We start from the raw sequence: 24,826 nt of genomic DNA, 5'->3' as shown, positions 1-24,826 counted from the left end.
CTTTAGTGTTGATTTAATTTATTCTTAATCTTGCTTGATGTTGACCCTATATTGGTGACTGGTATTAGAAGGCAAAAGCTAGCGTTCAGTAACTTTGTAGAAATATGGAAATCACACAGTATAATGTATGATTTTGTAAAATAATTTTACTTTTTAATTAGCGAGATCAGCTGAACTGAGCACGGTATTTGTATGGTACAGCTCCGGGGGCAGACGGTTTATCTATAATCTTTAGATCTTTTCAGTTATCTTGCAAATGCAGCTTGCAGGAATCAGTCAGAAGGGTGAATGAAACAACTTGAATTCATTACTATTCTTGGGGGAAAAAAGTGCTGGACCTGGTAACAGTGACTGAGAAACAGAAGATTTATAATCTGAAAGTATTTAATCTTTACTTTGGTTTTTAGTATTGTATGGGAATTCACTATTTTCTATTTATGAATGAGAAGGTAAGAAACCTTTTAAAATTATTATACGTAATGTGTGTTCATAGGTATTATCTGACCAGTTTGAGCCAGTGGCTATAGTTCTGGATAAACACTAGCTTGTCCTGAGGGTCTCTAAGTGTGTTTCTTTGTTCTCTGTTGTGTTTGCCTTCTGAACAATGAAGACAAAATTTAATCGAGGTATTTTTATATGCGTGGCTAATTAGCATGTGGCTGAAGAACAGCAGTGTGCTGCCTGCAATATATATTAGTGCCTCTGCCTCTTTTCCAAACATTAATAAGCATTTTAATATTTCATAAGGCAAGCTCTAAATTATGAAAAATAAATCTGAACGCTATTAATACCCAATGGAACACATTAAAAAAGGAGGACAGCATGAACTACCGTGTAGCTGAGTACTTAACTCAAGAAATGATAATTTCTTGCTGATGTTGGAGACCTTGCTGTGGCTTAAGAGTGGGCTTGGGCTTTCTAGAAAAGAACTGGTAGGTCATGAATGCGTTTGAGCACTGTTGACAAGGATAAAAAGTCATGCTTAATTCAGCTCTCTGGTTTCTCAAAGAGAAGCAGTTGCGGAAGCTGTCTGAAAATCATAGAGTCTGACTAATTTTGTGCTTTAATCCATCACGTGTCAGGATTTTCTCTGAGCCTTAATACTTATCACTATTTTTAATCATATCTTGACAAGTGCCGGGAAGAAGGGCAGTACATGGACAGGAAAGCACTTCAACATACATTTGTTTCTAAACTGAAGGCAAAGAGCTGAATATAATGACTATGTGGCATGCATCTTCCAGCTCCCCTTTATATCGGGGATATTTACGCTGGGATATGTTTAGATCAGTGTGAGAATAATTCATAATCAGTGGGTTGAAATTGAATATTTAAGTGTGTGCCTGGGTATTTGAGTGTTGGGACTCATAAAGCTCAACTCAGTACAAGTATTTCACAGAAACTGATGAGTAGATTCTTCATTTTACCTACATTTAATCCAAAATAAAGGCAGGAAAAAAAAGTTTACAGACCTCGTACACTTCTGCTGGATCTAAAAAAACATCTTTCGTGGTTTAAAAAATAGCATAATATTCTAGTGAACATGGTTAGGTATGAAAATTATAGAGTGGATTTTAAAAATGTCTTCTTATTTATCTGTCTACCATTAGTCTAGTTAGAACATGTTTTACTGTATACTACTTTTCCCTTTAGTACCATTATTTATCTCATTGATAGTGATGTTTTATATAAAATATATTGATTTCCCATTGTTTTGTAACTCAAAACATTTAAGTAATATTCATCAGATTTGCACATAATCTAGTTAATTGCCTAACTAAAATACTGTGACTTGCAGATAGGTCATAACTGTAAGTGACCTTTCTTCCAAAGGCCTTTGCACATGCCACAACTCCTGCTTCCTATTCAGAAGCAAACTTTCTGAGATGCCCCTCCTGATTCCCAACACTGGAGGAAGAAGGGACCATGTGATTTACTTTTCCAGATTGCTCATGCACATGGATGACAATTTGGGCTTGGCAGTTGGCTGGAGCTCAGGCTGCGGCTCAGGGACATGGGCTCTTGTCTATGTAGATCTCTCCATGTGTTCATTGGGCTTCCTTACATTATGATAGCTGGAGTCTAAGAGTGAGAGTCTAATAGGAATTAGAAGCTGCCAGTTTCTTGAGGTTTGGCACAGTGTCACTCCTGCTGAGTTCTCCTATACGATGTCTCATGGCACCATGAATCTTTCCTACATAGCCCCTTTTACAATTCATCATTACACAGATATTTGTGCAATTTTTAAAATTTTCTGTCTCCCTGTTAAATTACGTATCATGTGGGTAGGGATCTTTGATTTTTCTCACTGCTTTATCTCCAGCATTTAAGTCAATGAGTAGCATATAAGGATGGTCAATAATATTTTTATGAATGAATGAAATACATTCAATATTTTGCTTATTTATTTGAGTGAGAAGCCATGCTTGTGTAGTGTTAAATTAATATCAGATTCTGACTTTTGATTGAATTCACTTCTTGATTAGAAAAACATTCTTAGTTTCGCCAAGTTGAATAGATCATTTCATTTAAAATTTTCTATACATCATTGAAGTTTTCTTTCTAGGAGAATTCATTTTCCTTAGTGTTAAGAAGATGTACTTAAAAGAGTATGTAGTCATATTTTATGTTAATTTAGACTGAATTGATAATGGGAATGCAAACAATTATTATATAGAACTTTTAATTTTTTCAAATCAGCTTTATTGAGGTATAATTCACATAACATACAATTCACTCATTTGAAGTGTATAATTCAGTAGCTTTTAGAATATTCCCAGTTGTGTATCTATTATTGCAATCAATTTTAGAACACTTTCATTTAATTTTTAAAAGTATTTCCCTATGTTATTATAGTATATGCAACCAATCAGATATTTTGGACAGTGGTTCTCAACTTGTCTGTACATTGGAAAAGTCTGGGAGCTTTAAAAGTACTGATGCGCGAATCCTGCCCCCAGAGATTCTGGTTTAATGGGCCTGCAATACAGCCTGGCAATTTGTATTTTAAAAGCTCCGCAAATGATTATAACGTTAAGCCAAGGTTGAGAATCACTGCTTTAACGAGTGGTCCTCATCCCTGCCTCCTTGGATGTTAATGCACATGCCTATTTGTATTTTTTTAAAAAACCCTATATGATTCTAATTTGGGGTGATCGCTGAGAGTCACTGTTTCAGACAGGATTATTTGCCTTTTATATTTACTTCACATCAAATGATCTTTCACTTTATATCTTTTGGAATACATTTTTTTACAAATAATATATGTGTGGTTTAAAAAATACCTACCTATTTCTTACTATATATTTTGCATGGTCATCTTGTTAATATTTGATGCTCAATAAATGGTTAGCAGCTATTGTTTATATTAAATATGAATGAAGCCACTAGTAACAGTCTTAAAATAATTTCTTTTCTCTGAAAATGTTATAAACACTTTGCTATACCTTTGTTACACTGGTGGGTTATGCAAAACATGTAGAATAATTGTTGAGACCATAACTTTGATTTGCCTGGTTCAGTGACTGAGGTAATTGAGCCCCGGCTCAACTAGTGAGAATAGTCAACCAAAGTAAATAGTCACATACATGATCTAATTTGAAAAAGCAAACGTCCCAAGAGATGAGAAGAACATGTTACTATTTTCTTAAGGCCTGAGTCTGAAAACACTATGTCCCTTCCAGTGTATTTCACTGTTCAAGCCATCACAGGGCCCAGATTCAAGGAGTGGCGATGTGACTCCACTTCTCAGTGGGAGAACGGTGAAAGAATTCAGGGCCATTTAAAAAATTGCTACAGGAGCACACTGAAAACATGTGTGCAGTTACTTCCTTTTCTTGCACTATAATGAACTAGGTCCCAAGATTCAGCCTCTTACTAAAAGCAACTACAAATTTGGATCTCATAAAAAGGATGTCTTAAAGGCATCAGATTGCTGACAAGAAATGAAGGCATAGTCCGGCCAAAGCCTAAATGAAGGTGTATACTAAAAGGAACCGGAGAGACACTGAAGCTGTTTTTTTTGCCTTGAAGACATTTGCAAAACCAAGTTAATTTGAGTGTCATGGGCCTCAGGGGATAGGACATAAAAAACACAAGGTAAGAAGTCAAATAGGAGATTCCCTACAAAGCTGCAAGCACAAAGGACTTCACCCTGGATGTAAAGGCAAACTAGAAATAGCAACCACCCAAGGAATGCCAGAGAAAATTGCCCTGTTCTGAACATTGGTGCTGACTGGAGGTGTTAGAAACTTGCTCTGAGAATTAGCAAAAATAAGGTGATTTTAGCAGTACTGTGGTAATCCGAAAATGTCCTTAAGACTTCAACGGCTATTTCAATCATAGGATGGTCATACAACGGAGTGGTATACGGTAATTTTGAAAAAACAAAACAACCACTTGAAAAGGTGAATTGAGAGAAAGAAGCCAGATACAACATGATACATAGGCTGTCATACAATTAAGTGAATTTCAACAATAGGCAAAGCTAAACTGTATTGTTTAGGGATGTGTAATGAGGTAGGAAAACTAGAAATGAGGCTATAGGTAAATTCCACAAAAATGAGAACCGTCTCTATTTCTAGAGGGGCGGAGGAAGGTTTAAATTGGTCAAGACATATTAAAAAATTTACAATATTGAGTCCAACCTGGTGGCGTAGTGGTTAAGTTTGTGCACTCTTCTTCAGTGGCCCCGTGTTCCCGGGTTCAGATCCTGGGGGTGGACCTCTACACCACTCATCAAGCCACACTATGGTGGCATCCCACATACAAAATAGGGGAGGATTGGCACAGTTGTTAGCTCAGGGTCAATTTTCCTCAACAACAACAGAAAATTACAATATTGGTATGAGATTTTATTTTAACTCACCCTTTTCAGTACCTGATAAATCAAAAGCTGAGAGGCATACAATTAACTGGTTTAATTAGAGAATTTAGAAAGTTTTTTGGGTAAAGAAATTCAGTATTTACAAATCAATCACATTTCTGTACACGAGAAAACACGTAGTTATAATACAAAACACAAAGAATGTAAAGTACCTGGGAATAATTTCAGAGAAGTTATGCATGCTTTTTATGGATAAAAAAACAACATTTTGAAAACTGAAAAAGTACCAAATAATGGAGACATATATCATGTTTATTGACTAAAAGTCACAGTATTAGATTAATAGATCCAAGAAATTCTAATAAAAATCTTAATAGGCTTCACACTTACAGTGTGTATGTGTGTGTGTGTAATTTGACAAACTTATTTGTAAATTTACACGGACGCACAAAGGGTAAAGAATAACCAATTTATCAGGAAGTAGAACAAACTGGGGAGACTTGCCTTTTCATATATCAAGAATTATTTTACTACTACAGTAACTCACACAGTGGTTTACTGGTGAAGGAATAGCCAAATTAACCAGTAAAATGAGAAAAGAACATAGAAACACATCTACAGAAATAGTAGCTTGATTTATACAAACTAGTGGAAAAACATTTCTGGTTAAATGAAGTTAGGACACAAAATTGTCTATATGGACTGAAAATGAAGTTGGAATCCTACCCATTTTTAGGTACAAAAACCAATTCCAGTTGCCTCAAGAAGATAGATGTGAAAGGCAAACTGCAGACTTTTATAAAACTATATGGGAGAATATTTTTTAAGCTATCAAGGTAAAGAAAGTTTTCTTAGACACACACACACGCACACACACACACACAACAGAGACGATGTAAGGAAAGGTGGATAAATTTAATAATATTAAAGATAAGAATTTGTGTTAATTAAAAGACATCATAACTAGAGTGAAAAGAAAAACCACAAATTAGAAGAAAATGTTTGTAACGAATATATCTGACAAAGGACTGGTATCAAGAAATATTAAAAAGTCAAGAAATCAATTAGATAAAGATAAACAATAAAATAAAAAATAGGCAAAAGACTTGGGCATGTATTTCACAGAAAGGGAAACCAAAATTACCAACAAACACAAAATAAGACCACAATGACACACTTAACACTCAGTGGAGAAGCAAATATCAAAAGGCGGGAAAATACTAAGTGATGGTAATGAATATGGAACAAACAAAATCTTTATACCCTCGTATAACTACTTTGGAAAACAGGTTGAAACACCCTAGTAAAATTAAGCACGATCATTCTTATGGCATTGACTCACGATGTCATATATAACCTTCACTCAACTCTTATACAAGCACTAGGAAATATGTATGAGATGTTTAAAGCAGTAATGTTTCAAAAAAAAAAATCTCTGGAAATCAACCCATCAATCTTTCAACAGTCAAATGATTAAATGGGTTTCGTTGTATTCACATAGTAGAACACTATGGAGTAGTAAAAAATGAATGAACTAGAGCTACATCCATCAATAAGGCTGAATTTACAAAAAAGCATAGTCTTAAGTAAAAGAAACAAGGGGAATACAAATAGCACAGTTCAATTAATATAAACTTCAAAAATCATGCAAAAATAAACAACGCAATGTTAGGAAAAACATAAATTCAGGATAGCTGTTCCTCTAAGAAGATAAGAAAATGAATGGCTCTAGGAAGGAATATATTACAGCCTTTGAAGTAATAATAAGTTTTTTCTTTCTTAATCTGGTTGGCATATACATGGGTGTGGTACGTATTGTTTTCTTTATCCCTTATAAGTATCGTATAAGATTTATTTTAGATCTTTTCGACATTTAATAAATGTCTTTTTAAAGGGAGTGCTAGGTGAGCCACAAATGTATGCTTGAGAGATTTTACATATGACAGTTTTCTACCAATGGGAGAATTGCTCAAGTGTTAAAGGAATCATTATATTCCTGGTATTTTGAAGTCTAGCTACTATGGCTGGAGTTGTGTCACTCCCCAGCCCCCCACACACAAGTATATTGGAATCCTAACCCTCAGTACTTTAGAATGTGGTCTTATTTGAATATAGGGTCATTGCAGATGTAATTAGTTAAGACAAGGGCATACTTGAGCACCGTGGGCTTCTGTGCCAACATGACTAGTGTCGTCACAAGAAGACAGTCAGGTGAAGACGCAGAATATGAGGAGAATGTCATGTGATGATGATTAGAGTTGTAGTTATGCAGCGAGTGCCAGAGATTGCCAGGAAAGCACCACAAACTAGGAAGAGGCAAAGGAGGTTTCCTTTATATTTCAGAGGAAGCTTGGTTCTGCCAGCAGCTTGATTTTGGACTTGTACCCTCCAGAACTTTGACATGATAAATTTCTGGAGTTTTGAGCCACCCAACTTGTGGTACTTTGTTATGGGAGCCCTAGGAATCAAACACATGAGCAATTACTTATGGCATCCTTGCAGGAAGAAGGAGTTCCGGCCTCTCCCGGAAATAAGGATAGTCAGTAACTTATGCTCATTTTGCTTGGAGTTGAAGAGGAAGACAGACAACTATGGTTTTGGCAGCCTCCAGAGTATAATAGATGCAGTGATAATGCATTTTTTTAAAGTTAACTCTTTAAATTTATTTTGAATAGGTAAAGTATGCATATGTTTAAAATTTCAAAAGGCAGAATATAGTATACAGTCTAAAGTCTCCCATCTCCATCAATTACCTATGTATCTTTCCAGAGATGCTTATGCATAATTAGCACATCAGTATACACACCATGATTATACTGCCCTTTTTTCACACAAAATCTATTGTACACTCTGTTCTGTATATTTCCTTTTCCACTTAACTTTTTATCCTGGAGATATTTTCGTATCAACACGTCAGTGTTTCCTTTTACTCATACTTATGGCTACGTGGGCATCCAACAATTTTTTAACCAGTGATATTTAGTTAGATTTTAAAAAGTATTCCAATTCTGCTTTTTTAAAAAAGAATTAAACTAATGGAAATTGTTAGGTAAAAATGATTGATGAGGCTTCATCACATACGTTAGCTCCCCTAGTGAATAACAGATAAGAGGTGGTAAAATCTTATGCTAAAAACTTTAAAAAAATTTGACCAAAGAAACAGAAGACTCTACATCAAAATAGTTCCTAATTCTGCTGCCATCCCGATCTCCATGCCAGAAGGGTCAGTGAGAATAGAAAGCCAGCTGACAAAATCCTGGGATTTCTCCCTGAGAGCCCCATTTGGGGAGATGCAGACTGATTGTGAGCAGGGTGGGTGGGGTAAACTCAAAATGACACCCTTGAGGGTGGGATCTCAGCAGAACTGAAAACGACCTCTAGGAAATTGCCTTTTCCAATGAGCAAAAGTCTTTTACAGAAGGAAATTCCTTTGGGTTGTGCTCTTTACAGGACATTTAAAAGAATACCAGAGACAACAGGAAACACTTTCCTTAGAAGATATGCATTTGTTTTCAGGTGTCCTCTTCCATTTTTCAACACTACAAACTCTCAGACTGTTGGTAAATGGAGAGGAAACAAGATCTTGTCCTCAAATTGCAGTTCGGATAGATGTGAGAGTGTCAAGAACTCACCCTCACTATGTCAGAGAAAATTAATGTTCAGGTAAGAGGTACATTCATTACCAATAGCAAGATTTTAAAAAATGGCCAAAAACTAAACAAACATATTATAGCAAAACAGTGAGTAAATGGAATATAGGAATGCAGACAGATGAGGGACCTAGTCAGGAAAATATATTGTCCAAGGAGAGGTAGAAAACTTTCCAAGTATGTTTTGAGCTATAAAGAACTTAATAAAATACAAAATCAATAAAACAACAGGTCAAAGACAAGGCAGTAAACAAGAGAATAAAATGAGAAGGGAAATTTCAGAGCTAGTAAAACAAATCAATTCAAAACATCAACATTTACAGCTCTAATAAATAAATTAGAAACAACAAGAGACAGGAAAGACAGAGTAAAATACTGAATTTCTGCCCTGGGGAGAAATACGTAAGATAATAAATTCAATGAACAAGAGTAAAGAGGATTTTAAAAATTACAGAAAATGAGAGATTTGCAGGCCAAAGAGGATCTAATATAAGGACAATTGTGCTTTAAGGAGAGAATCTAGTTAATGAAGAGAAAAACTACTAAGAGATATAAAAGGGGAAAGAATAAAAAGATATAGTTTAGAAAATTGAATCTACATCAAGAAAAGAAGAGCATTAGAAAAAGAATAAAGGTCAATAAAATCTTTTATTTTTCTTATCCTTAATTGATCTAAAATACATTTTGTTTAAAGTAATAATATAAAGAGTGTAGCAGATTATTGTGGCATACAGTTAAGTGAAATGAATGACAGCAATGTCATCAGAGATGAATGGGAGGAATTGGGAATACTGTTGTAAGATACTTTTATTACATAGGAAGTGGTATAATGTTGTTTGAACAATGGACATAGATTAGCTAAAGATGTATACTGCAAACTCTAGAGCAACTGCTAAAAAATTAAAAAAAAAATTGTCATAATTACTAGGTGAAGAGAGGAGTGAATATGTAATCATATAAAATACTCAGTTGAAGCCAGAAGATAAAAAACTAAGGGGCTAAAGAAAGAAGCAAAATGCAACAAATAGACAAACATTTATAAACATGGTAGCTATTAATCCAACTATATCAACAATCACCTTAAATGTCAATGGACGAAACGCGCAAGTCACAATACAGAGACTATCACAGTGGATAAAAAAAACTCAGCTATACGTGTCTTCAAGAAATCTGCTTTAAATTTAAAAACTTGGCTAGTTAAAAGTAAAAGGGCAGAGAAAGATAGACCATGCTAACCTGCATCCAAAGCAAGCAGGAGGTACTATGTTGACTGCAGATAAATCAGGCTTTCTCAGCTGTGTCCATTCAGGAATGCCTGAAGCATGAAAGAAGTTAGTTATACGGAGAGTGCATCAACTTTGGGTTGAATATCCTGGTGCAAAGAAAACAGAATGTATAGAGGTCTTGAGGTGTTCAGGGTCTGAGAGAAGACCTTGTGGCTGGAATCAAGTGGAAAAAAAGAGACAGAGGGAAATAGGTGGGAGCTAAATTATGCAGGACTTTAAAGGTCAGAGTAAGATACTGAATTTTGATATAAGTGTAATGAGAAGAATTATTGAACCGTTAAAAGTAGGGGAATGGCAAGATCTGATTTATGCTTAAAGACGAGTCCTCTTGTTGCAGCAGAGAGAATATATTGTTAGAGGAACAAGAGAGGAAAGAGAAGGACAGTCAGTACACTGGGAAGTAAGCGAAAGAGTGAGGATGGTCGTTCCCACCAGAGAGACATCGAGGGAGCACATGGAGTTAAGATAGATAATGGACGCAGAATTTGCAAGACTTACCTTCAGATTTGATGTAAAACTTATTTGCAAGGAGGAGCACGTATGATTCCTAGGTTTCTAGAATTGACATCACATATTTGGAAAGATCCAGCAGAGGGGAAGAGAATGGATTAGAGGGGTGAAATATTGTTTAATATTACCTTCTACTGCTCCCATTCCATGTGTGTTACAAAAAGTAATTGTCTCACAGCTCTTAGATGTTTTGGTTTTTTAAATTCCTTTTTCTCTTTGCATTTCAGTTTGGGAAATTTCTATTGATACATCTTCAAGCTCACTGGTTCTCTCCTGGGCTCCGTCCCGTCTACTGGTGAGCCCATCAAATGTATTCTTCATTTATGTCACAGTGTTTTAGTTTCCAGTATTTCTTTCTTTATTTTTTTAGAGTTTCCATCTTTCTGCTGACATTACCCACATGTTCTTGCATGTTGTCTCCTTTTTCCATTATAGCCCCTAACATATTAATCTTAGTGACTTTAAATTCCTGTTTGATAATCCCACCATTGGTGTCATTTCTGAGTCTGCTTTTCCAGCTTACGTTACCTCTTCAGACTGTGGTTTTTCCTGCCTTTTACCATGTCTTGCACTTTTTTTGTTAAGAATAGGACATAATGTATGGTGTAATAGGAAGTAAGGAAAATAGGACCTTTGTGTGAGTTTTTATGTTAATCCAGCTAGGAGTTTCACTGTGTTTTATGTTTGTGGTAGCTGGAAGAGCTTCAAATTCCTCTTGAATCCTTGTTTGTACTTTGTTTTTTGAGACTGAGTTTCCATAAATACATCTCCTCAGAGAGAGTCTGTTCTTTGCAGTTCTAATCTACTGCTGTTTTACTAGAGCCCTGTTGACGTGGTGGTAAGGTGTTAGGGAGGGGAACCTCACTCTGAGTCTTAGGAATAAATCTCTGTCTTTTAGTGGGCCTGTGCTCCTGGGCTGTACCTTCACAAGCATTTCTTGCTTCCCACACCCCTCCCTTTGGGGAGACAGGAAAGCAAGAGGGGGCAAGATGGAGAGATGGCCCTTCTGCAAGTGGGATAAGACTCTGGTGATGCCCTTTCTCTTATAGAATAGGCCTTTGTTATAGAGACTACTCTACACCTATTTCGAAATGGTTATTTTTTTTTTAAAGATTTTATTTTTTTCCTTTTTCTCCCCAAAGCCCCCCAGTACATAGTTGTATAGTCTTCGTTGTGGGTCCTTCTAGTTGTGGCATGTGGGACGCTGCCTCAGTGTGGCCTGATGAGCAGTGCCATGTCCGCGCCCAGGATTCGAACCAACAAAACACTGGGCCAGCTACAGCGGAGCGTGCGAACTCAACCACTCGGCCACGGGGCCAGCCCCTCAAAATGGTTATTTTTATCTTCCCAATATCAAAGCCACAAAGGGTGCTTTGTTGGTTCTTCACCATGAGAACCACGTGGAATTTCCGAGGTAAAACTCACTGAAGTGTGGTGGCCTCTTTTATGACTGTAGCCCCTAGGAGTTTCTCATTCTCAAGCTTGTTCATTCTCAGCCTCCAGCGATTTGTCAGAATAAGCATTCAGCCATTACCACTATTTTATGCCTCCAGTGACTTCTGCTTTAGGTAGGCAGTTCTTGGCTGTCACTCTCTGAATTCACCTGTCCTTCCAGATTTTAGGATGGTAATTTGCCCTGAGACCTCAGTTTTTTAACAGGTTCAAGAAAAATTGTTGACTTTCACTTTGTTCAGCCTTTTCTTGTTGTAAGGAAGGGTATAACAGCTTCCAAACTCTTTACATATCACAACCGAACCAGGAAGCCCTCCTGCTTATTTTTAAGTCTTGGGCATAAATGAAATCACAAAAGGACAGATATAACACAGCAGGATATAAGAGGGCCTTAGACAATGTAATCAGCCACCCTGTTCTCTGAGGCAAGTTTCCTAGTAGCAGATAGAAGGAGAACTCTGAAAGGGACATAGCCAAGGACGTGAGCACATGTGGCTAAGGTATTCACAACACTCTTTCTTGTACTTTCCTCCTAACTTTTCTCTTCTCATAAATACACTTTCTTAAGTTTTCTCTATGTCTACACATGGGCTTGAAATTCCTCTCACATAGTCCTTTCTTCCTATCTTAATATGTGTCAGGATACTCTCTTCGGATCTTTTATCCCCTAATGAATTTTTCAAAAAGAATTTTTCATGAGTAGTTGCTGATACTGCCATGCTCTTATTTTTCCTTTTCCTTTATTCATTTTTCTTAATTCTTCATGAGTGCTTTTACTTTGAATAATGATCATGAATAATAATGATAATAGCTTTCCTTTCACCACCTAAAAGTGAAAGAAACCAACACAAGCACTTATTTCTCAAGAAATGTTTCTGGTTTCTCTATGTAAACAATTCCTCAACTTAAAAACATAACTCTGAAACAAGGTATGTTTTATTTGACTGTGGATGCATATGAGGTAGAAGTCTCCACACAATTTTGTATAGAGGGTTATTCAAATTTTATCAGTAAAGAGCAGCAGCAGAGGTAAAACCAAGAACCCCCCAAGGAAAGCTTGGCAGCTTCAAGGCTGACCCACTGGGATGAAAGACAATTCATTCTGTTTTAAGGAAGTGGTCTATGCAGAATTTTTTTTACTTTTCACCACACTTTATTTGCTATTGCTTGCCCAGATTCCTTGGCATAGATCACACAGTCTCTTGGGAAATCTAATTCTTCTCTCTGACTATTCTAATATTCTCTCTGACTTGTATCTAGAGAGACATCGTGCTTTATGCCTTACACAGACATTTTCATCACTGAAATTTTAAAAATGAAAGAGCAAAGAGCTAAAATTCAAAACTAGGATTCACCTTGAGGAAAGAAAACTTAAGGAAGTGCAAGCAAAGGCACCCTAGTTTTAGCCTTTTTTTGGCTACCATTCATTTCTCATTTATGGAAAGGGGAGAATCAATATTTCATCAATACTTTTTGTAAAGATAAATTTTGAAAGGGGATTAAGAAACCTACTGACAACTTCTAAATGTAGCTATAAGCAGGCTTATCAAAAGATAGGTATTTCATTTAGGAAGTGAATTTGTGGAGAGAAATGATAAATGCTAGCAATAAATAATGTAGTTCTAATTTCACAATGCCGACAAGTGATATGAAAAACAAAAATGAAATTACACTTTTTTTATAGAGAGATAGGTAAACTAATTTCTCTCCAAAACATCTTCAGCCCAAATGCTCTTTGGTATTTAATAACATGACCTCAATATCAAAGCTTCTAGCAAGATGTTCATGTGCTGCATTTGTAAGGACATCAAGTTTTATCTTTACATTTCCAGGAGTTTATTTGTTGTATTACCCAGGATAACTAAGGGATATGAAAATAATCCATCTGTCCAACCTGATTTTTCATTTATTTATTTTTATAATTTTCTGTACCATGCCTGCAGTGTTGGAGTTCAGAGTTCAAAAAGGCTCTTATTTAACAAGACTGAGGTCCACAGAGGTTATGCTGCTGCAATCGATGAGCATCAGAGTGAGGATTAGGACCCAGTGAGCTTGGCTCTCGGGTCAGAGTGCTGTTCCATGTTCAGAATAGTTTGCTTCCTCATGAGGCATAAATAGATAAAAAGCATTTGCTAATAAAATACAGTAAGAAAGGGATAAAATTATATGCCCTCGCAAATTGACCTCAAATAATAGCTCTGCTGTGATGCTTTTCTTGACATCCCTAGGCAAGGCAGACACTTCTTCACATTCCCAGAGCTTGTGTTATGTTGTAACATATTTTCTTATCTTTATATGTGTCCAACCAGACTGTGAGTTATTTGAAATAAAAAAAAAATCTAATCCCAGAGATCAACATTGTTGAATGAATTCATAAATGCACAAATGTACAAATTAATAAATACTGTAGCGCAGGGAAAGAGAAAGCCAACCAGCATCTACTGACAGGCTGCCATGGACCAGGCTGTGTGATTTACATGTAATATCTTGTTTGTAATATCTTGTCTCTCATGGCAAACTTATGAAATTGGTTTTTATTATGCTTTTTGATAGATGAAATTTAGAAGGATTAATAATTAAAGGGATTAAATTTCTCTTTGAAAGTCATACAACCAGTAAACCAGTCTTTAACCCCGGGTCTGACTGATCCAAAGCTCATACATCCATCTCAGACATAATACCTTGGGGTAATAAGGATGGGTACTTATTCTCCCTAAACCACTAAATTAAGAATTGCCCATACAATACATCATTTATTCTTTACAACAATTCTAAAGACGTAGGTAAGGTACTATTAGCATCATTTTACAGATTATGAATGATTTAGAAAGATTAAGTAACTCCATATAGGTTTGTAAATGCCAAGCTGGGATTTAAATGCAGGTCTGGATGACTTTAAAATCAGCATATGTAGAAACTGAATGAAATATGTAAATACATGACTGTTGAAAACAACAAACAAACAAACAAACCAATGTGCCAGGCGCCTGTCCTGCCCTGCACTGTGTCCCCTGACCTCAGCATAGCTGTGGTGGACAGTTCCCTGTACACGCCAGCTCCTGTGTCAAGAGCACAGACTTCCCTTTGTCAGACACCAGAAACACCACTCTGCAGGGCAGGTGCAAGCTGTTAAATACAGATGATTTAACTCCCTCAGGGTCAAACCTTAACCAATGGGGCTCAAAATTCAGTGGATAACAGCTCCTATCCTATACTAGGACAATTCTGGGGCTCACTCTTCATGGTTCCTCGTTGAGTTCCTAGTGTGGTTGAGTCCAGCTGCCAGGGTGGTAAGTAGCTAATTAACACACCCTTGATTGATTTTTCTCCCTTACTCTCTCAGTTCCTCAGCTCCCTCACTTATGCTTCCTTGACCACCTCCCAGATAGATCACTTGTACTCACATCGTTGTCTCAGTGTTTGGTTTAGCGGAAACACAAACTAGAGCAGGGGATCTAACAGAAGGAGGGAAAAAGTAGTTCCACATTCAATGAGATAGTTTATATAGTTTACTTGAACATGAAAACATGGTGGGTACTACCAACTACTAAAAAGTGAATATATACGTGTCCACATAGATAGATGTAGACACAGGTGATATAGATATAGATGGTATTTCCCCTTTTCTTTCACTATGAATTCCTGGGAAGTTCTTCCCTTTGGTAAGGGTTAAAAATGAGATTAGAAGTTCTTATTTCTTTACCAAACACCATGGAGATGAAATTGACAATAAGATATGTTAAAAAAAAAATGAGAAAAAGATAACCTCTGCTTTTGAGCAAAATAAGACTTTGCTCAACTACCTGGATGGAAGAAGTTCTGCATGACTACTAGTACTGGCCTCAATACTAGTTTTGTAACCTGAATTATAAAACAAAGCCCAGTAATGGAAGAAATTGTTAACTGCCAGCGGCCTATTAATCTATTCACCTATTAAAACACAAAAGCATCTTAACAAAAGTTCTATCCTCTCTTAACCACTGCAGCTTTCTTCCTTCTACCTGTTCCCCACCCTGCCTACCCCCAAATGCACAAGCACACAGAATCAAATTTTTTCAGTTATAATGAATCCATGCATACATATCTATAATTATAAGTAGAACCTATGATGCACTTCAAAAAATTTCTAACAAAAGTTTGGACATTCACAAACAATAAAAACACAATCAACTTCTTTTAGTTTTATAGTCTGCATATTCATAACGAATTTAGTCTGCTAAATTAAAAAAAAATTCCAACCTTCAGCTTTTCAGAAGAAAAATTCTTATGAGAATGAGTCTTCCTCTGCACTACTAAATTTGTGGGAGCTGAAATTTCTTGAATCAAATTTATTTTTAGTGCAAATATTTCAACATTCGGGTTTCAGACTTATAATCTCACCAATGTTCTAGAAGTTCAAGCAAGCCTTCCAGACAGTTTCAGTGACTTTAAGATGGTGTCTTACGAATGTTCCTGCCTCCAATACTGTTTTATGCCTCTCACCCTCCAAGGCTTTCCCACAACTTGATCGAGAAAAGGAACCCTAATTTATCTGTATGAGGTTAATATCCACTCACAGTTTATTCTCTTTTGGTGATATAGTTTTTTTGGTTTGTTTGTTTGGTTTTTTTTAAACAAGAATGCTTAAGGGCTATTCCAAGGTGAAGGGAATTATGTCTAAATTGTTGTCCTAATGCAGTTTTCTCATGTTTATTTCTTGGATGATTTCAAAATTCAAGGTCATGTTAAAGCACATTCAGTTTCATATATATAAAAAATGATGCAATGCACCAGACAATTGCATCAGATACTTTGAATTTCAAAGATGTTTCCTAGCAATTTGGGAATGTTAGATAAGAAATACAGTGACTTTTAGGGAGGATCATACTGTAAATGAAATGCTAAGAAAATGTCTAATGTTGAAAGAAGGAAGAAAGGATAGAAGGAGAGTTAGTTTTGATAGCTTTTAGTTTTCTTCACTCTTATTATAATCACATTTATGTTGTATCTGAGTGCGTCCTCCATATAAAATATTGTAGATTCTATATGAAAACACACTGAGGGCATCATCTAGAAAACAGAAGAGGTTTACTTCCACCCTTTTCCTTTCCACCCATGTCACTCTTTCTCCAAAATAAAACTTCACTACATGCTATTAGAATCTCCTTTGTATTCAGAATTTTGAGGTTCTTTATAAACTGATTGCTTGTAACATAATTTTTTCCCCACAATTCATCAACATATATCCCCTACTCCTAGAATCTTCCCTGTCCTATATATCAAACAGACACCTTTGTTTCTTCTTCCTTGTTTTGACTCTCCGTGGTATGAATTACTTCTCTCATATACCTACTTAGTACTTCTGGGCACTTTCTCCATGACCTCTTCCGTGAAGTCTCCCTTTCTGTGTTTTAACCCATAGTCATCTTGGCTGCCAATGGCAAAAAGTTATTTTACAAATGAAAACATGTAACTGATGTAATTTAGTTCTTATTTAAGAGTGAATAGTAGCTTGCTGCAGTGGCAAGAATACTTGCTATGCAATTCTTTTTTCAGTATACCTACTCTCTAATTCTCAACATGCACATTTGTAAAAGAAAAATAATAATACCTAGTATGGCTCATCATGTACTTATAGAAATGCTTGAACTATAGCAAAAATAGAAGGCACTTATATCCCTGTACTATTTTTTCGAAATACTTTATATATTTACATTTCATCCTAGGCTCTAGGAGAACAGATATGTGCCAATATATATTTGTTGAAAACTTACGCAGAATGTTGGAAGAAGCATGTGATGACAACAATAATAATGAAATAATAGCTAGCATTAGTGAACTGTTTATATGTGCCGGGCATTGTGTTAAGCACTTGGTACACATCAACTCATTTAATTTGTCATTATCTTTATTTTGCTAATGAGGAAAGTAAATAGCTTAAGTTCACACATGTAGTTAGTAGATGGGAGGATTCTAACAAGGTTTTTTATACTTCAAAACTTATCCTTGCACATCTAAAGATGAGGAAAAACAGTTTTTGGGAAAAAATGGATGGTTTTGTAGATGAAACTTTCTATGGACTGAAAATATCTATGTTCGTGGCTGTAACTCTCTGAACTCAAGTAAGTTGCCAAAACTGGAAAAACAACTCAATTATGGCTGTGCTCATATAACAGATGGGCATGTAAACCTAGTACTTAGCTCAAGCACTGGGCTCCATAAACATTATTTTTAATGTTTACTGAAAGCAGCCCAATAGAGCAATTTGCTTGTCATTTGTATGGCCACACTGTCCAGTTAACACCTGAGCAGGCAGCAAATTCCGATGATGCAGTGAGTAGGAAGACAACCATGCTCAAAATACATATCGATCGGTCGAATATTCCAGCTGTTGGTTAAAAATGAACTTATAAACCAAGAGAATTATGGAGCTGGATTTAGCCAAGGCTGAAATTGAACATACTGAACACCAAATAAAATCACTAATTTTAGAGCTGGAATAATTCTTACTGTTTCTATATTTGTATTTAGACTTAATTTTTAAATCAAATAATAAAGCATCTCAGATTAAAATTTTAAAATTTCTAAGTAGTTTTATTCTAAAACGAAGGGTATTTTTACATTTTCATTAGAATTCATAGGAGGAATATTATGTATTTGTACATTTTTCTGAAATACAGGGATGATCAAACTCAGTGTTCAATGAGAATGATCATTTGACAACTGCATAGATGACATGGGAATTTTGACTTCATGGAAGGGCAAACATGAGAGAGTGTTGATCAGCAAAGTTAATTGTCATCCTATCTCTGTGCTGTGCGAAGAAATCATTTGCTCAAATATTGAGCAAAAAGTTTAGACAAAAAATCTGTGGCAACTTTGTTCAGTTTCAATAGATCAATGAAAGATTAAAAACTACAATAGCGTATTGCCTATGTTTTTCCAACCCTCATATGAAAAATGTAATTTAATATGCATTTATAAAAATAAATATGATAGTAAAGGAAATATCTTTTAAATGGGCTATGGTGAATTATTTATTTAATAGGAGCGGGTAAATCTTTGTATACTAAATATATTTAAAATAATATTTAAAATGCTAATGATAATTTTTACAATTGGAGAATTTATTTTCCATAGAGAGCTTAAATGAATTTTTCTCTTAAACTGATCTCTTGAAAAACACGTATTTTATATGTATATGTATATATGCACATATAAAATTTTATAAGAAACACTTTGTTATGAATTCTTATTTTTATAATAAACTTTGAAGATTTGTGTACTAAATACATTTAAAAAGTAATAATAAATTTAATAATTAAAATAAACTTATGAGCTAAATGATTTCCCTTTTTTATTAATGAGTTAAAAAAGTAGTGTTTGCCTGATAAGAGACAGAGCAGGGATTAAAAAACTCCAAATTCATGCTCTTTCATGACAGCTTGTTACCTTCCAATGCCTCCACATTTGTCTTACCCTTTCTTTTCTTAAAAAAAAATTACCTTTGAATATTTACAAGTGTAGAGTTGAAAGGGAGCATAGAGATCATCTAAGGATCCTCAGCATTTATTCCCTCATTCGTCCTTCTCATCTCATGCTTCTTGAGATTACCTACAGAAAGTGCATAACCAGTGTTAGTATACTTCTATCTCTGTGAATGCTCCACTATTAATTTATTGTCGTATTCTAGGAGCACTGACGCCCACCAAATTCTGCATTCTTTCACCTGGATTGTTGGTATGCTTTTTTGGAAGAAAAATATGCTCCACTGACTTATATTTAAAGCCAATCATTTTCGTTACTCCTTTTATTTTGTTTTAACGTAAAGATACACGAGTTCATCCTGCTTTATAAAAGAACTCCAAACTCCTTGTCTTCTTAGTCTCTCTTGTAGGGAGACTCTTGTTGTCAATATTCCTTTTAAGATTAGGTACTTAGAACAAATGCAATAGTAGACCTGATGTTTTGCCTTTGCCTGTGATGATGGCACTGTATTTCAATATTTTAAATTCTTTCTTATTAGCGATACTAAGATTATGTTAGGAACCATATAACAAACTCATGTTGAATTTCAGGTCAGGTAAAACCACTAGAATCTTCTTCACACTAGCTATGGATACCCAGTTCTTATCTAACCTATATTAATCCCTCAGATATTTTTATATGAAAATAGGATTTTGTGGCTAGCCCAGTGGTGCAGTGGTTAAGTTCATGCACTCTACTTTGGAGGCCACGGGTTCATTGATTCAGATCCCAGGTGTGAACCTACACATCGCTTATCAAGCTATGCTGTGGCAGGTGTCCCACATATAAAATGGAGGAAGATGGGCACAGATGTTAGCTCAGGACCAATCTTCCTCAGGAAAAAGAGGAGAATTGGTGGTGGATGTTAGCTCAGGGCTAATCATTCTCAAAAAAAAAAAAAAAAAGTCATTCTGTTAAAAAAAAAGAGAAAAAATAGGATTTTAATTTTTTCTATTTTATCTTGTAATTTTTATCAAGGTTTATATCATAACAGGTATGTGATAGCAGCAAACAATACTCTCAAAACTATGGTTTAGAACACAAGCTTACTTTTTTTTTCTCCAGGTTTATTGAGGTGTAGTTGACAAATAAAAAGTGTGTATATTTAAGATGTACAACTTGATGTTTTGTTATATGTATTTCTTGTGAAAACAGTACCTTAATCAAGCAAATTAATACATCTATCACCTCACATAGTTACTATTTTTCTTTTGTGGTGAAAACATTTACGATTTACTCCCTTAGTAAATTTCAAGTATACAATGCAATATTATTAGGTATATTACCATACTGTACATTAGTTCTCCATAATTTTTTCATCCTGCATAACCGTAACTTTGTACACTTTGATCAACATTCTCCCATTTCTCCCACCCCTGCCCCTGGCAACTACCATTCTACTTTCTGCTTCTACGAGTTTGACGTTTTTTGATTCTACATATAAGTGAGATCATGCAGTACTTGGCTTTCTTACCTGGCTTATTTCACCTCGCATGATGTCCTCCGGGTTTATCCATGTTGTTGCAAATGATAGGTTTTCCTTCTTTTTAAGGCTGAATAATATTCCAGTGTGTGTGTGTGTATATACATGTGATATAAATAACTTAGGTTATTTTCATATCTTGCCTCTTGTGAATAATGCTGCAGCAATGAACATGGGAGTGTGGATTTCTCTTCAAGATACTGATTTGATTTCCTTTGGATATATACCCAGAAGTGAGCTTGCTGGATCATATGGTATTTCTGTTTTTAATTTTTTGAGGAAGCTCCATAATGTTTTCTGCAATGGCTCTACCAATTTACATTCCAACCAACAGTGTATAAGGGTTGCAAATTCTCTTCATCTTTACCAACTCTTGTTATCTTTCATCTTTTTAATAATAGTCATTCGAACAAGTGTGAGGTGATATCTCTTTGCGGTTTTGATTTTGGTTTCCATGGAAATTAGTAGATGTTGAGCAGCTTTTCATATACTTGTTGGCCATTAGTATGTCTTCTTTCGAAAAATGTCTGTTCAGGTCCTTTGTCCATTTTAAATGAGATTATTTATTTTCTTGCTATTGAGTTGTATGAGTTCCTTGCATATTTTGGATATTAATCCCTTATCAGACACGTGATTTGCAAATATTTTCTCCTATCCCATAGGTTGTCTCTGCATGCTGTTGATATTTTCCTTTGCTTGCAGCAGCTTTTTAGTTTAATGCAACCTCATTTGTCTATTTTTGCTTCTGTTGTGTGTGCTTTTGGTGTTGAATCTAAAAGATTATCGCCTAGATCAATGTAAGGAAGCTTTCCTCCTATGTTTCTTATAACAGTTTTATAGTTTTATGTCTTACATTTAAGTCTTTAATCCATTTTGAATTGATTTTTGTATTTGGGTTGGAAAAGGGTCCAATTTTATTCTTCTGCATACGGGTATCTAGTTTTCCCAACACCACTTATCGAAGAAGCTGTCCTTTCCCTAATGTGTGTTCTTGGCACCTTTGTTGAAGATCGTTCGACCATTATGCATGATTTATTTCTGGGGTCTAATTTCTGTTCCATTGGTTTATATGTCTGTTTTTACACCAGAATAATACTCTTAATTAATATAGCATTATAATATATTTTGAAATCAGATAATGTGATGCCTCCAGCTTTGTTCTTCTTGCTCAAGATTGCTTTGGCTGTTCAGGGACTTTTGTGGTTCCATATGAAATTTAGGATTGTTTTTTCTATTGCTGTGAAAAATATTATTGGAATTTTGATGATGGTTGCATCAAATATGTAGATCACTTTAGGTAGTATGGACATTTTAACAATATTAATTCTTCCAATTCATGAACATGGGATATGTTTCCATTTATTTGTGTCTTTGATTTTTTTCACCAATGTTTTATAGTTTTCAGTGTACACACTTTTCGCCTCTTAAATTTATTCCTAAGTATTCTTTTTTTATGCTATTGTAAGTAGGATTGTTTTCTTAATTTATTTTTTGGATAGTTTGTTGTTAGTGTATAGAAACACAACTGATTTTGTCACTGATTTTGTATCCTGCAACTTTACTGAATTGATTTATTAGTTTTTTGGTGAAGTTTTTAGGGTTTTCTGTATATAAAATCAGGTCATCTGAAATTTTACTTTTTTGTTTCCAATTTAGATGTCTTTTATTTCATTTTCTTGTTTAACTTCTCTGGCTAAGACTTCCAGTACTATAGTGACTAGAAATGGTGAGCCTTTCCTGGCCTGCAAGGTTTCTGATGAAAAATCCACTGACTGTCTTATGGGGTTCCCTTATATGTGATGAGTTGCTTTTCTCTTCCTGTTTTCAAGAATCTCTGTTTGTCTTTACCTTTTAAGAACTTAATTACAATATGCCTTAGTGAAGATCTCTTTATGTTTAATCTATTTGAAGTTCTTTGGGTGTCATGGATCTGGGCGTCATGTTCATTTCTCTTTGCAGATTTAAGAAGTTTTCTGTCAATATTTTTTTAAATAAGCTTTCTATTTCTTTCTCTTTTTCTGCTTCATCTGGGACTCCCATAATGCATCTTTGTTTTATTTGATAGTATACAATACATAAGTCCTCTAGACTTTCTTCACTCGTTTTTTGTTTATTTTTGGGGGGAGATTAGCCCTGAGCTAACACCTGCCACCAATCCTCTTCTTTTTTGCTGAGGAAGTCTGGCTCTGAGCCAACATCCAGGCCCATCTTCCTCTTCTTTATATGTGGGATGCCTACCACAGCATGGGTTGACAAGTGGTACGTAGGTCTGCACCTGGGATCCGAACCAGTGAACCCTAGGCTGCTGAAGTAGAACGCATAAACTTAACTGCTGTGCCACCGGGCCAGCACACTTTCTTCACTCTTTTTAATTCTTTTGTTTGTTCCTCTGACTGGTTAATTTCAAATGACTTGCCTTTGAGCTCACTCTTTCTTCTGCTTGATAGAGTCTGCTGTTGAAGCTTCCTGTGGAACTTTTTAGTTCACTCATTGTGTTCTTCAGCTCTAGAATTTCTGTTTGATTCTTTTCAATGGTTTCTCTATTGACCTTCTCATTTTGTTCATGTATAGTTTTTCTGACTTTGTTTAGCTGTCTGTTTGTGTTCTCTGGTAGCTTGCTCAGCTTCTTTAAGATAGTTTTACTGAATTTTTTGTCAGAAAGTTCATAGATCTTTTCTTTAGGGTCAATTACTGGTGCTTCATTTTGTTTCTTTGATGGTGTCATGTCTCATTGATCATTCATGATCCTTGTGGACTTGTGTTTGTCCACTTGAAAAAGTGGGCACCTCTTCCAGTCTTTAGAGACTGGTTTTGGCAGGGAATACCCTTTGCCAATTAGCCTATACAGAGATTCTGGGTGGGCCATCTAGTGGAGTCCACAGATGGGCTTGCTCCTAGAGTCTTCAGGTGGCCTAGTTTGGTGCCCGAGTCGTTGGATGGATGGACCTGACATCTAGATACATAGAGGCTGGCCTGGCACATGTGTTCATGGGGGAAGACTTGGTTCCTGGGTCCACTGTGGTGGACCTGGATCTTGAGTCTGTGAGGGTAGGCCTGGAACCTGGGTCTGTAGCGGCTGATGTGGCACCAGAGTCTGCCGGGGAAGATCTGGCATCTGGGTCCATAGCAGTGGGCCTGGTTCCAGGGACTATGGATGCAGGCCTGATGCCAGAGTCCACTAGGGTGGACCTTTAGCCTGAGTCTGTGGGGACTGGCCTGGTGCTGGGGCAGACCTGGAGCCTGGATCCTTGGGAATGGACCTGATCCTGAGTGTACAGGAACTGGCCTGGCACTAGGGTCCACTAAGGTAGGTCTGGCACCTGGGTCCATGGGGTGGGACTGGTTCCTGGGACTGTGAAGGTAGGCCTGGAACCTGGGGTCACAGGAGTTGGCCTGGAACTGGAGTTTGCTTGGAACCTGAGCCTTAGAGATGAGCTTGGTCCTGAATTCACAGTGGCTGGCTTGGTATGGGGGCCCATTAGGGCAGGCCTGATATTTGGGACCATGGAGGTGGGCTGGAGCCTGGGACCATGGGAACTGGCTTAACACTGGGCATGCCTATAGCCTTGGGCAACAATGGTAGGCCTCTAGCCTGGAGTTGTAGGGCCAGCCTAACACTGGTGCAGAACTGGAGCCTGGGGCCCCAAGTTCAGCCTGGTTGTATAATGGGTCCGGAGCTGGGGTCCACGGGGGCTGGCCTGGAGGCTGGGTCTGTAGAGGCTGACCTGGTGCTGGGCAGGCCAAGATAATTCTCACATATTATATATAATCATGGTAATAGTCACTATTTATTGGGTACTAGATATTTTGCCAGCTGTTTTATTTATTTATTATCTTATCACTAGTTTTTAAAATCAAGAAAAGTTATCTCCATTTAATAGACATGAAAACTGAAACTCAGAATTTAAGTTACTGCTCCAAGCTTCAGCTGGCTAAGTGGTAGAATTCCAATTTCAACCCAGGACTATTTTCCTCCAAAGCTTATGTGGACTCCACTTCAAAAAAGACAAAAGTGCTTTAGTGTAGCAAGTAGGTCAGCAATCCAGTATTTTTAGACATTAGCTAAATTATACAATAATCAGTATTATATGAGCTTTAGAAGGAATGTTATTTT

The 24,826-nt window shown here is 36.2% G+C and overlaps 1 long non-coding RNA gene across 1 annotated transcript in view; it reads left to right on the top strand.

Annotated features, from left to right (window-relative positions):
- Window positions 1-202: 202 nt before the first annotated feature.
- The window catches only part of LOC139041847 (uncharacterized), a 257,958-nt gene continuing 233,334 nt past the window's right edge, over window positions 203-24,826 (top strand). The window contains exons 1-2 of the long non-coding RNA XR_011497854.1: window positions 203-449; window positions 10,499-10,566. This is a non-coding gene — a long non-coding RNA (uncharacterized lncRNA). The remainder of the gene's footprint in view (window positions 450-10,498; window positions 10,567-24,826) is intronic.

This window comes from Equus asinus, chromosome 24 (genome assembly GCF_041296235.1).
Source record: "Equus asinus isolate D_3611 breed Donkey chromosome 24, EquAss-T2T_v2, whole genome shotgun sequence".
Taxonomy (NCBI): domain Eukaryota; kingdom Metazoa; phylum Chordata; class Mammalia; order Perissodactyla; family Equidae; genus Equus; species Equus asinus.
This window is presented reverse-complemented; position numbering and strand designations above follow the sequence as displayed.